Below are 14,107 nucleotides of genomic sequence, written 5' to 3' on the forward strand. Positions count from 1 at the left end.
AGTTCTGAGAGAGGTTGGTAGGTGCCGCCACAACTAACTTCTGCCGTCGAATATATGTAGTGCTACACAGGCATGATTTGCAGACACAAAGATAAATACTGGCGCCAAAACCTCTGCGTCAGTAAATAAATTAAAAAAAAAGGTGGAAGATGAGCTTTTTTTTCTCCGCCCCGAGTTTTGACCACTGCATTTTCATACATTATCCAAGGAAGTAAATACAAATTCCGTATTGTTCATCTTCGAATATTGCAGCGTTTCAACGTACTATGAAAATCTGACTGGCAAGATTGGGATGTTTGTCAATATGGCCAACTCTACGTTCTGAATTTTTTCCTACCTGTGAGAAGCGGTGGTTGCTAATAGGAACTTTTACGAATTGTGAATCACATGCAGTATTCTCTCAACATAAGAATAATATGAAAATAAACATTTTGCCATGTATTCTTTTGTGTTTGCTGCTGTCTCATTTAAATCCTGTCTGCCTAATAAACTACGAAACTAGAGTGAGACAACAGCAAACGCGGACGAATATACATATAATGCCATGTTTATATTCGTACTCTTCTTATGCCTAATAGTGATACAGTCAGAAATGAAGCACGGTAATTGACTAGATTTTTAAATCTAAGATGACTCTAATTTCTGTGTAGAATATAATGTACTAAAGAGGCGTCTGCAAAGATTTTCAAACGGAGAAAAATTTTCGCTAAACTCTTGTTCAGAACATCTTCTATCATACGCAGTCTATTATTTGGTTCTTGTTGATCATTATCAAAGAAAGCAGCTGTGTAAGTAACAACAAATAGCAGTCTCATGCCATTGTTTCGCTAATGAGAGGAATCCTCTTTTTTTAAGTGGCAATAACGCGCACAAAAGCAAGCCATGCCGCGAGTGGCGACAGGTAGTAAACACTCATTATCAGAATGAGACAGACAATGCATGACACAGTACAGTAATGCATTTTTCAGCTTAGAGTGACGTGAACACCTATAAGAAAAAGAATGGCACTTATCAGGTCAAAGAAAAATAAGCAATTAATTCAAACCAGAAGAAGCACGTGATAAAGGAAGGGTACCCGTATAAATACGGATGGAGTGCCTGACGCATAGTAATGGCTACCTGGTAAAACTTAACTGCTAAGCTTACAACTCGAACCAAACTACTGTAGCTGTATAGTCATTCATTCGACCTAAATTGTGTCTCATATTACAATGGACCAACTTTGTTTCGGTTTGGAGGTGCAGCCTAAAACTTTTCTCTCGCCTTGAATTTCGACTCTCAAATTTCAGGTGCGGCTTAGATTCGGGAATTTTTTTTTTTTCCTTGATTTCGAGTCTCATTTTTCAGATGCGGCTTAGATTCGAGTGCGGCTTAGATTCGAGTAAATACGGTAATTTCTATGCATAAAATCACTTTGCTTATTATGCAGTTTGTCTGGAGTTTTCATCTGGTGGGCATAAATTTCCAGTTTCTCCAGCACATTCAGAAAAAAATCTTTTTGGGCTCAGCGTAGCACATCCACTTCTAACCTCATGTTTACTGTTTCTTGTGTGTGCTCCAAACACAGTCCAGTTAGATACTACAAATACAATGTTCCCTGTATCAGATCTCAAAATATCACCCAGCCTGACCCACATAATAGTTATCACAGTTCACATATTTGATCTTGTATACCCTGTTTTGCTTTGTTGTGGCTGGTTTATTCCTTAACTCATGCACCATTTGCCCTTAATTTTGAAATGCCATCGAAATGTTTTTGGTAAGAATTTAGCTCTTTTCCCTGACAGCCACCTATTGTATGTCAAACTGACAAACTTCCTCTTAACTTTATTCTCCTTACTGACATAACTTATACCAGTAAACCCATCTTCAATTTTAGTAAACATATGCATGCCATTTTGCATTCTATATTCATTAGCTGTTGCTACTTTTTTAGTAATGCCTAATTCTCTTTGTAGCTTGTCTCACATTAGTGGCACTCTAAGTGCTCTGTTACACACTGCATAAAAATATACTGTCATATGCAGGGTGCAGAGTGGTGTGAGGTGGGTTCTATAATGCTAGCTCAGCATGAATCCTGTCTAAAGACACTGAAAATGTGCCTTCCTCCCTCCCTTCTCACTGTAAAATCCAGAAAGTTAATGACTCCCATCTGCTCCATTTCTAATTTGAATTGCATTTTTGGATGCCATTCGTTTAATATGTTTATCATTCTCACTACTACCTCTTTCCTTCCTCTGAATAGCAGAATAGTCTCATCAATGTACCCTCTGTAATAAATCACATTCTCTTTACTTCCCAGAAAAGGTTGAATAATTTGTTCTCATTGTCATTCACAAAAATTGTAATTACCCAAGAGGCAATTTTCCCTGGGTAGACCATTTTGCATAAAATCTTATCAGTGAATATAAAAGAATTAAAACACAACATGAACTCTAGCATCTGCAAAAGTTCAAAGATTTCACCCATGTTCTTTGGTATGTTTTTCATCATAATATTCCTAGCAATTTTTAAAGTTTCTGAAATTGGTATTTTACTGAAGTAGTTCGTGTCTAACAAGGCACCCTTTTACCATAAGTTGAAATCTGGATACGGATTCCAATGAGTTTACATAGTCAAAAATAGTGTGTCTTTTCTAAGTGAAGTAAAGCAATTCCAGAGAAGGCCATCCTGGCCTCAGCAAACATTGTGAACCTGAATTTCAGAAACTTTAAAAATTATTGGGAATAACCAAATAAAAAACATGTCAATGAGCATGGGTAAAATCTTTGAACTTTTGGAGATGTAAGAATTCACTTCAGCTTTTAATTGTTTTATCTTTAGTTATAAGGTCATAACATTATGGATATGGTAGTTTTACAAACTGTTCACACAATATTTCAACATTAAACATCTATAGACACAATTCTTAAAGCCTTAGGCCCTTTCCAGAAAATCTTTCCTGAATCCATTTCCCCCCTCACCCTACGACACCCTGCACACCAACTTCTACATGCTCCCCAAAATACAAACCCCACAATCCTGGATGCCCCTATGTGGCCAGTTATTGCATCCCTACTGAAAGAATTTCAGCACTCATTGACTAACACCTCCAACCAATTGCCCATAATCTAGGCTTCCACATCAAAGGCACCAACCACTGCCTTCACTGACTCCCCAATATCCTCAACCTGTTACCTCCTGGATCCCTCTTAGCCGGCCGCGGTGGTCTAGCGGTTCTAGGCGCTCAGTCCGGAACCGCACGACTGCTATGGTCGCAGGTTCGAATCCTGCCTCGGGCATGGATGTGTGTGATGTCCTTAGTTTAGTTAGGTTTAAGTAGTTCTAAGTTCTAGGGGACTGATGACCACAGATGTTAAGTCCCATAGTGCTCAGAGCCATTTGAACCATTTGCTCCCTCTTGTCAACATTGATGCCATCTCTCTATACACCAGCATCCCTCATGTCCATAGTCTTACTGCTATTGAACACTACCTTTCCCAACATTCTTCAGGCTCCAAAGCCACTACTTCATTCCTCATACACCTTACTAACTTTATCCTAACCTACAAGTACTTCTCATATGGAGGAATGTATATAAACAAATCTGTGGAATAACCATGACCACCCACATGGCACCCTGCTATGCCAACCTTTTCATGGGCCATCTAGAGAACAGCTTCCTAGCCTCCCAAAACACCACACCCCTAATCTGGTTCAGGTTCATTGATGATATCATCATGATCTAGACCCAGGGACTTCATGCGGTCATCCTCAGCGCAGCATGCCTTCTTCCTGGTTGTTGACCTCCACTTATCTGATGGCTCCATCTGCTCCTCTGTCCATGTTGAACCCTCCAACCACCAATAGCACCTGCATTTTGACAGCTGTCATCCCTTCCATACCAGAAAATCCGTCCCATATAGCCTGGCTCCCTTGTTCAGCATGCTGAGGGCCTCACAAAGGCCTTCATAGACAAACACTGTACCCTAGACCAAGTCCACAAACAAATTTCCAATGTCACTATGCCTCAAAACCCCAATCTTCCCACCACCCCCAAAAACCAGCCACAAAGGAGTGCCCTATATTACCCAGTTCCATCCTGGACTGGAACGACTGAACCACATCCTTTGCCAGGTCTTTGACTAATAATTATCGTGCCCTAAAATGATGGACATCCAACCTGAGATACTTCCCACCCCTCATAAAGTGGTGTTCTGGTGCCCACCCAACCTCCACAACATCCTAGTCCATACCTATTCCACTCCCAATCTCTACCCCTTGCTATAAGGATCATATCCCTGTGCGATACCTAGGTGCAAAACCTGCCCAGTCCACTCATCCAGCACTTTATATTCGAGACCTGTCACAGGTTTATCCTACCCCATCAGGGGCTGGGTCACATGTGAAAGCAGTCATGTCATTTACCAACTCTGCTACAATCATTGTACAGCTTTTAATATTGGTACAACTACCAACCAGCTGTCCACCAGGATAAACAGCCACCAACAAACTGGCCAAGAGCAAAGTTGACCACCCTGTGGCACAACATGCAGCTGAATGCAACAAACTTGATTTCAGTGGCTGCTCTTCACTACCCAACCCATCTGGATCCTTCCCTGCATCATCAGCTTTTCTGAAGTGCAAAGATGGGAGTTATCCTTACACACATTTTCTCCGCTCCCATAATTATCCCGGCCTCAACTTACAGTAACATATTGTCCCCACATCCTCCACCCAACAGTTTCCATCCCCTCTGTCCTACCATCTTGTCCCTATTCTCATCTCCCATCCCAATTATTTGCAGCTCTCTGCCAATGCCTCCAACCATCTTTGCCCACTCCTCTCCATTTTTGTTCCTTTTCTTCCCACATCCCTGCCCCACAACCTCCTGACACTGCACCTGTTGGCAGTCTAGCCCCTGCACACTCCATCAGACAGCATTAATCTCTCTCCCATGCATACAATACTATCCCTTTCCCATCACCCATTCCATCCAGGACTCTGCTTGCATCCACATAATATTGCATTTTGGCCCGAGATGCTGGAGTCAGCAGTCGTGCGTGCATTAGGTGTGCTTGCTTTGTGTATGTATGAAGTGTGTGTGGGTGTGTGTGTGTGTGTGTGTGTGTGTGTGTGTGTGTGTGTGTGTTAACGATGAAAGCTACATGTGAGTGTCTTTTAATCGTGCCTATCTGCAACATGATGTGCCTTTTTTATTGTAAGGAGCAATCCATCTTTTTGTACACTGTTGGCACCCTGTAAGTTATATATACAAGAAATATAATATAGATTTTAATGCTTATCAAAAATTACCTTTAATGTAGACTTACAACAAAATTTGCAACTACACAACTATCAAGAAAACATTAATTTTAAAACAGGAAAAATTCGTATTACACATAAACTAACCTCTGAGCATTAATACCACAGAAATATTCATGTTAATTTCAACAAAAAATCAGAAGATGAAACTTACAACTTGTCAAATAATGATAAATTATTAATTGAATTACCTTTTGGAACTTTATGTCTCATCTGAAAATTAATTAGACAGAGACACGGAAATACTTCTTAGTTTTCCTGAGTTCTATCCAAGTAGAAAATAGCCATATTTGAAATATGAAAATTCCATTGTAATTTTGAATTAAAAAGTGTAGTAGATTCAATTCACAAAACTGTTCACACCAAAATAACTTTTATTATTTATAAATCTTAATAGGGAACATAAGACAGATGCCATATATTCGTGGTAAAAAACTAAACTGCAAAGCAAAACACCTGTTTGACAATCAGAATGGAAAAGACACCCAAATCAAATTAAGTATACCATTGTCAACACAATATAAACATCATGTTCCCATAAATAATTACCAATAGTTACTGTAAGTATTATTCTCAACCTGTGTGTTTCATATTTTTATAGTTTTTATAATGATATTAACCTGACTCAAAAACCATATTGATGCAGACAATGTGCTTGATTGATGGTAGGAAGCAGATGTGTGTTAAAGAGTTGTTCTATAAACTGTTGTCATAACTAATACATGTGAATGCTATAATCATTTGTGAAAGTGTATCAGAATCTGGATTAAACCATCTAGTGGAAAATGACATCATGGCCAAGACTATTTATTTAAATGGAAACATCAACTCAAACCTATAATGAGAACCTATTTTTACAAGCTTGCACAAGGAGAAGAAGTGGCAGCCTGGAAGACTATCACGAGAACTCCAGTGTCAGAAATCTAAGTACAATTAATTCTGTTCAAATTTAGATACTTTATGTTAGAAGACAAATACTAGAATTTGGTCATACCCAAAAGGTATTATGACACATGGATGAAGTGATGTTTGAAGGTTTTCATGCAAGATGGAGCTTTAACTATAGGAAAATTTTTATGCAATGTGCAACAGAGCACTCTGACTGCCACTAAAGAAAGACAAATTACAGAGAGAACCCGGCATTACTAAAGAAGCTGCTACATATAATGAGAACAGGACACAAGTTATCATGTGTATGTTTACTAAAATCAAGAACAGATTCACCAGTATAAGTGATGAGAGTAACAAGATTATAGCTAAGAAGAAGTGACATAAAGTAGGTGGGTGTCAGGGGATAATTGCTAAATGCATTCCAAAACAAATATTACAGTGGCATTTCAAAATGAAGGGCAAATTCCATATAGGTTAAGGTATAGACCAGCCATTTCGAAAGCAAATCAGCTTGGGGTATACAGGATTAAATGTGCAGACTGTGATTAGCGCAGATTTATACTAAGGAACATGTTTTGTATGTCAGCCCTTCTTCTGTCATTAGAGAGCATTTTTTTAATGACACAAGTGTTGCAACAATTAGGTTTCTTAAAATATAGGTAATATAAACACCTTGCAAGCAAGTATACGTTTAGTTATCACAGTTGAGTTCCAATTTTGTATTAACAGATTACAACTTTTTTGCAATGTAACTTTTTCTTTTTTTTTCTTTTTCTTTTTTTTTAAAAAATTCTGAAGCTTTGTAAAGATACGTCTTGAATCAATTGTTACTTATTTTTTGTCTAACAAACCTGAAGATGGTCAGCTGGCCTGAAAATGGTTGTTTGAAATCAGCAGACTCAAACTGGACATTTTTGTTCATGTGTCAGTATTTATGAGCATACCTACAGTCATGAGTTCAGTTTCCTGTAAAATTGAGTTCAGTGCCCATACTGAAGTTTGCTATCAATAAACTGTGTCACAGAACAGCCCCTGAGGCTGCAAGTTAGAAAATCATTTGTTGTCAGTATTTAAGAGTTCAATTTAATATAAAATTGAGTACAGTGCCCATATTGAAGTTTGTTATCAGTAAACTGTGTCACAGCATAGTACCTAAGGCCAAAATTAAGGAAGTTAAAGTAAATAAATTGTGTTGCAGATTCTCAAAGTCTAAATCTACAGCCTTGAGCAGAGGTAAACTAGTAGTTTAAAATGAAGTAATTCTTGAATTAACAGGTGTTTTGTCTGGTATAGAAAAGTAAAGTTGTCATACTGTTTTTTATTGGTGCAGAGTATGATTTTTTTGAGTTATTTTTGTGAATAGGAGATCATAATTATTTAGCCCTCTACAATACTGGTAATCAATGATAATCCTGCTGCAGATCTTTGCTAAATTTACTGTTATGCTTACCTTCTTTAAAATGTAATTTTGTTATGGATATGTTTTGTATAAATATCAAGTGGTAACATATTACAAAAATAGTTTCTGTAAGTAATTAACATGATAAAATAAGAAAATGTGTAAAAACGTGACAGAAATTAACAACAGATTATTGTTGTTGTTGTTGTTGTTGTTGTTGTTGTTGTGGTCTTCAGTCCTGAGACTGGTTTGATGAACTCTCCATGCTACTCTATCCTGTGCAAGCTTCTTCATCTCCCAGTACTTACTGCAACCTACATCCTTCAGAATCTGCTTAGTGTATTCAACGCTGCCCTCCAATGCTAAATTTGTGATAATACTGCTGGTGTCTCAAAACTGAGTAATTTGCTTTGAGTCTAAGACCAAATGGGTTATCAGTACCAATTCCATCCCCTTAATTTAAAATTTATCATAATGAATAGAAAACTGAAGCTATTACCTGTTTCTGATAGAAACTTTATGTTTTACTGATTTATTGTAAATTTAGAATACTGCTTGCTAATGTAAGCTAATTTAAGGCATATTTTTTGGTTTTATATGCGCTCACAAATATGGGCTGTGAGTAATGCATTAGTGCCATAAAGCACTAGCAATGACTCTTCCCAAGTGACGTGGAGACGGGGGATCAAGTTAAGAAAAGGACTTCTGGAGAAAAAGAAACTCTGCAGTACTGTGGGTGCGACATGACAAAAATGTGAATTTATTTTCTTTTGGACAACAAATAGGAGAGCACACGCACCACCAGCAATAGCAACCACACAGAAGAGGTACCTGAGGCCTGGGAGATCAACAGCAGAAGCAGCTTCCAATCAAGACAGATGCCTGAGAACTAGGAGACCTGCTACACTAAGTGAGGATTTTTTATAGTATCGAGTAAGCAGAAAGAGAACATGGAAAAGGATGTAGGTAAAACTGTCCATCTTAAATATCAGTGTGACAATAGGGAGAAGAATATAAACATAGGACAAAGATATGACCCAGGTTTAATGACACAAACTTAAAAAAATCACTGCATAGTACCAGAAGCAAAGTTAGCAAGTGCAGGTTCGCAGGAGAGCTTCTGTAAAGTTTGGAAGGTAGGAGACAAGATACTGGCAGAAGTGAAGCTGTGAGACCGGGCGTGAGTCGTACTTTGGTAGCTCAGATGGTAGAGCACTTGCCCGCGAAAGGCAAAGGTCCCGAGTTTGAGTCTTGGTCGGGCACACAGTTTTAACCTGCCAGGAAGTTTCATATCAGCGCATACTCCGCTGCAGAGTGAAAATCTCATTCTGTTTTAAAAATCATTTGAAACTATATCTCACAGAGAAATATATATTCAATTTGAGTGAATACGAAGATGGTGTTTAGATATGTTATATCAACTGAGCGAGGTGGCGCAGTGGTTAGCACACTGGACTTGCATTCAGGAGGACGACGGTTCAATCCCGTCTCCGGCCATCCTGATTTAGGTTTTCCGTGATTTCCCTAAATTGCTTCCTGCAAATGCCAGGATGGTTCCTTTGAAAGGGCACAGCCGATTTCCTTCCCCATCCTTCCCTCACCCGAGCTTGAGCTCCGTCTCTAATGACCTCGTAGTCGACGGGACATTGAATACTAATCTCCTCCTCCTTAGATATGTTATATCATTACTGAAATGTACCTTCAAAAATTATCATATCTGTATGTTGTTTGTGTGTATACAGGGTGTTACAAAAAGGTACGGCCAAACTTTCAGGAAACATTCCTCACACACAAATAAAGAAAAGATGTTATGTGGACAAATGTCCAGAAATGTTTAATTTCCATGTTAGAGCTCATTTTAGTTTCATCATCACCTACTCTCAATGGTGCATGTTATCATGATTTCATACGGGATACTCTACCTGTGCTGCTAGAACATGTGCCTTTACAAGTACGACACAACATGTGGTTCATGCACGATGGAGCTCCTGCACATTTCAGTCGAAGTGTTCGTACGCTGCTCAACAACAGATTCGGTGACCGATGGATTGGTAGAGGCGAACCAATTCCATGGCCTCCACGCTCTCCTGATCTCAACCCTCTTGACTTTCATTTATGGGGGCATTTGAAAGCTCTTGCCTATGCAACCCCGGTACCAAATGTAGAGACTCTTCGTGCTCGTATTGTGGACGGCTGTGATACAATACGCCATTCTCCAGGGCTGCATCAGCACATCAGGGATTCCATGTGATGGAGAGTGGATGCACGTATCCTCGCTAACAGAGGACATTTTGAACATTTCCTGTAACAAAGTGTTTGAAGTCACACTGGTACGTTCTGTTGCTGTGTGTTTCCATTCCATGATTAATGTGATTTGAAGAGAAGTAATAAAATGAGCTCTAACATGGAAAGTAAGTATTTCCGGACACATGTCGACATAACAGATTTTCTTTCTTTGTGTGTGAGGAATGTTTCCTGAAAGTTTGGCCGTACCTTTTTGTAACAACCTGTATACAATCTGAAACATGTAATGCCTTTGTATGCTTATAGACTATTTCTGTTTAATTATTTGTTTCATTTATATATAATGAAAACAAATTTGATTTTAATAGCCTATTGTATGACACACCCAATACTCTCAGCCGAATTTTCAGCTGGAGTCCATGTTGTTGTTGTTATGGTCTTCAGTCCTGAGACTGGTTTGATGCAGCTCTCCATGCTACTCTATCCTGTGCAAGCTTCTTCATCTCCCAGTACCTACTGCAACCTACATCCTTCTGAATCTGCTTAGTGTATTCATCTCTTGGTCTCCCCCTACGATTTTTACCCTCCACACTGCCCTCCAATACTAAATTGGTGATCCCTTGATGCCTCAGAACATGTCCTACCAACCGATCCCTTCTTCTAGTCAAGTTGTGCCACAAACTCCTCTTCTCTCCAATCCTATTCAATACTTCCTCATTAGTTATGTGATCTACCCATCTAATCTTCAGCATTCTTCTGTAGCACCACATTTCGAAAGCTTCTATTCTCTTCTTGTCCAAACTATTTACTGTCCATGTTTCACTTCCATACATGGCTACACTCCATACAAATACTTTCAGAAATGACTTCCTGACACTTAAATCTATACTCGATGTTAACAAATTTCTCTTCTTCAGAAACGCTTTCCTTGCCATTGCCAGTCTACATTTTATATCCTCTCTACTTCGACCATCATCAGTTATTTTGCTCCCCAAATAGCAAAACTCCTTTACTACTTTAAGTGTCTCATTTCCTAATCTAATACCCTCAACATCACCCGACTTAATTCGATTACATTCCATTATCCTCGTTTTGCTTTTGTTGATGTTCATCTTATATCCTCCCTTCAAGACACCATCCATTCCATTCAACTGCTCTTCCAAGTCCTTTGCTGTCTCTGACAGAATTACAATGTCTTCGGCGAACCTCAAAGTTTTTATTTCTTCTCCATGGATTTTAATACCTACTTCAAATTTTTCTTTTGTTTCCTTTACTGCTTGCTCAATATACAGATTGAATAACATCAGGGAGAGGCTACAACCCTGTCTTACTCCCTTCTTAACCACTGCTTCCCTTTCATGTCCCTCAACTCTTATAACTGCCATCTGGTTTCTGTACAAATTGTAAATAGCCTTTCACTCCCTGTATTTTACCCCTGCCACCTTTAGAATTTGAAAGAGAGTATTCCAGTCAACATTGTCAAAAGCTTTCTCTAAGTCTACAAATGCTAGAAACGTAGGTTTGCCTTTCCTTAATCTTTCTTCTAAGATAAGTCGTAAGGTCAGTATTGCCTCACGTGTTCCAACATTTCTACAGAATCCAAACTGATCTTCCCCGAGGTCGGCTTCTACTAGTTTTTCCATTCGTCTGTAAAGAATTCGTGTTAGTATTTTGCAGCTGCGGCTTATTAAACTGATTGTTCGATAATTTTCACATCTGTCAACACCTGCTTTCTTTGGGATTGGAATTATTATATTCTTCTTGAAGTCTGAGGGTATTTCGCCTGTTTCATACATCTTGCTCACCAGGTGGTAGAGTTTTGTCAGGACTGGCTCTCCCAAGGCCGTCAGTAGTTCCAATGGAATGTTGTCTACTCCGGGGGCCTTGTTTCGACCCAGGGCTTTCAGTGCTCTGTCAAACTCTTCACGCAATATCGTATCTCCCATTTCGTCTTCATCTACATCCTCTTCCATTTCCATAATATTGTCCTCAAGTTCATCGCCCTTGTATAGACCCTCTATATACTCCTTCCACCTTTCTGCTTTCCCTTCTTTGCTTAGAACTGGGTTTCCATCAGAGCTCTTAATATTCATACAAGTGGTTCTCTTTTCTCCAAAGGTCTCTTTAATTTTCCTGTAGGCAGTATCTATCTTACCCCTAGTGAGATAAACCTCTACATCCTTACATTTGTCCACTAGCCATCCCTGCTTAGCCATTTTGCACTTCCTGTCGATCTCATTTTTGAGACGTTTGTATTCCTTTTTGCCTGCTTCACTTACTGCATTTTTATATTTTCTCCTTTCATCAATTAAATTCAATATTTCTTCTGTTACCCCAGGATTTCTACTAGCCCTCGTCTTTTTACCTACTTGATCCTCTGCCTTCACTACTTCATCCCTCAGAGCTACCCATTCTTCTTCTACTGTATTTCTTTCCCCCATTCCTGTCAATTGTTCCCTTATGCTCTCCCTGAAACTCTGTACAACCTCTGGTTCTTTCAGTTTATCCAGGTCCCATCTCCTTAAATTCCCAGCTTTTTGCAGTTTCTTCAGTTTTAATCTACAGGTCATAACCAATAGATTGTGGTCAGAGTCCACATCTGCCCCTGGAAATGTCTTACAATTTAAAACCTGATTCCTAAATCTCTGTCTTACCATTATATAATCTATCTGATACCTTTTAGTATCTCCAGGGTTCTTCCATGTATACAACCTTCTATCATGATTCTTAAACCAAGTTTGTTTGTTTGTTTGTTTATTTATTTATTTATTCTTTGCCCATGATCCAACTGAAATGTTATGTTCTTCTGCAGTCTCTTGGACAGTTAGTTTTTGATTAGCATGCACAATTTGTTGACATTCATGACATGAATATCATCTGTAGCTATTGAAGGGCACCCTGAATCATGTCATGAAATCTTGACACAACATCTCGGACTGCACCATGTTGCTGCCAGCTTCCTCCTGCAGCAAATTAGTTAAGACCAGAAAGACTTTCATCTTGCAATCTGTGAATGGTTGCACAAATGGGAATGAGTTGTTCCTTAAGAGAATCATAACTGGCAATGAGACATGGGTCTATAGGTATGGTGCTGAGACCAGTGTTCAGTCTTCACAATAGGTAAAAAGATTCTCCAAGACCAAAAACAAGCTCTTCAGGTTAGGTCAAATGTCAAAGCCATGGCGATAATTTTCTTTGACTTTGAAGCTTTCATTCATCATGAATTTTTACCACAGGGACAAACCAATCATTGATGATACTATTCGGATGTGTTGCAATACTTGTGAGAAAACTGAAAAAGGAAATGGTCTGAAATGTGGCAAAACAATTCATGGCTTGTTGGTACGTGTCTGTTGTAAAAAAAAAGGGTTTCACTGTGCTGCCTCATCCTCCATACTCTGCAGACCTGGACCCTGTGGACTTTCTTTTACTTCCGAAGCTGTAAACACCACTGAAAGACTGAAGATTTGCAACAATTAATGAGACAAAAGGAAATTTGCAGGTGGTGGCTTCACGCAGTACAGCAAGAGGCATACAAAGACTGCTTCCAGAAGTGGAAATGGCATTAGGAGCAGTGTATCAATTGTGGGGGAGAGTATTCTGTAGAAGACCATGCCCAATATATAAAAAGTAAGCGTAGAAAAATATTTTGGACAAAGTTCTGGAATTTTTTGAACAGATGTTGTATTGCCAGTACTTTGTATCTGAGGGGCACAATGTTTCAGTGATCAGACATGTCACCATCATCGGATGCTGCTCAGGCAGAATGGGCCCTGAGGGTGCACTGCCAATTTATATCTCCTTTACTCCAAGCTGTTCCCTCCACAGTTCAAGCCAGAGGATCACTTTTGCATTCATGGAGATGTTCAGCATTCATGGAGATGCTTGTGTCTGAATCTGTGATTGTGTTGATGGAGTTGCTGTGTCTACCCTGGTTGCCAGATCATTGTGTTTGCTGCGCTTATTATTAATTGGCCACATGCTGGTCCCGAGCCTTGCTGAGATTATAGCTGCAGTCCTGGCTGATGAGATTATCCCTCATACTAATTTCAATGGCTTCTCTAATGACACTGTCCCACTATTTAAAAGTCTGCCGTAAATCCTGGTATGGTCATATTCCATTGCATGATTTTCTGACAAACAGTGCTCTGTGACTGCCAACTTGTTGGGGTAAATTTGGTGATTGTACTGTGGTTTTGGCATTTGTCTTTGATAGTGCACACAGTTTGTCCAATATACATCTTGCCACACTGGCACAGGATTTGATAT

At 39.2% G+C, this 14,107-nt stretch overlaps 1 protein-coding gene across 1 annotated transcript in view; it reads right to left on the reverse strand.

Annotated features, from left to right (window-relative positions):
• The window catches only part of LOC126150528 (cilia- and flagella-associated protein 57-like), a 329,352-nt gene that overhangs the window by 26,505 nt on the left and 288,740 nt on the right, over positions 1 to 14,107 (reverse strand). The window lies entirely within an intron of this gene.

This window comes from Schistocerca cancellata, chromosome 2 (assembly GCF_023864275.1).
Source record: "Schistocerca cancellata isolate TAMUIC-IGC-003103 chromosome 2, iqSchCanc2.1, whole genome shotgun sequence".
Classification (NCBI taxonomy): Eukaryota; Metazoa; Arthropoda; class Insecta; order Orthoptera; family Acrididae; genus Schistocerca; species Schistocerca cancellata.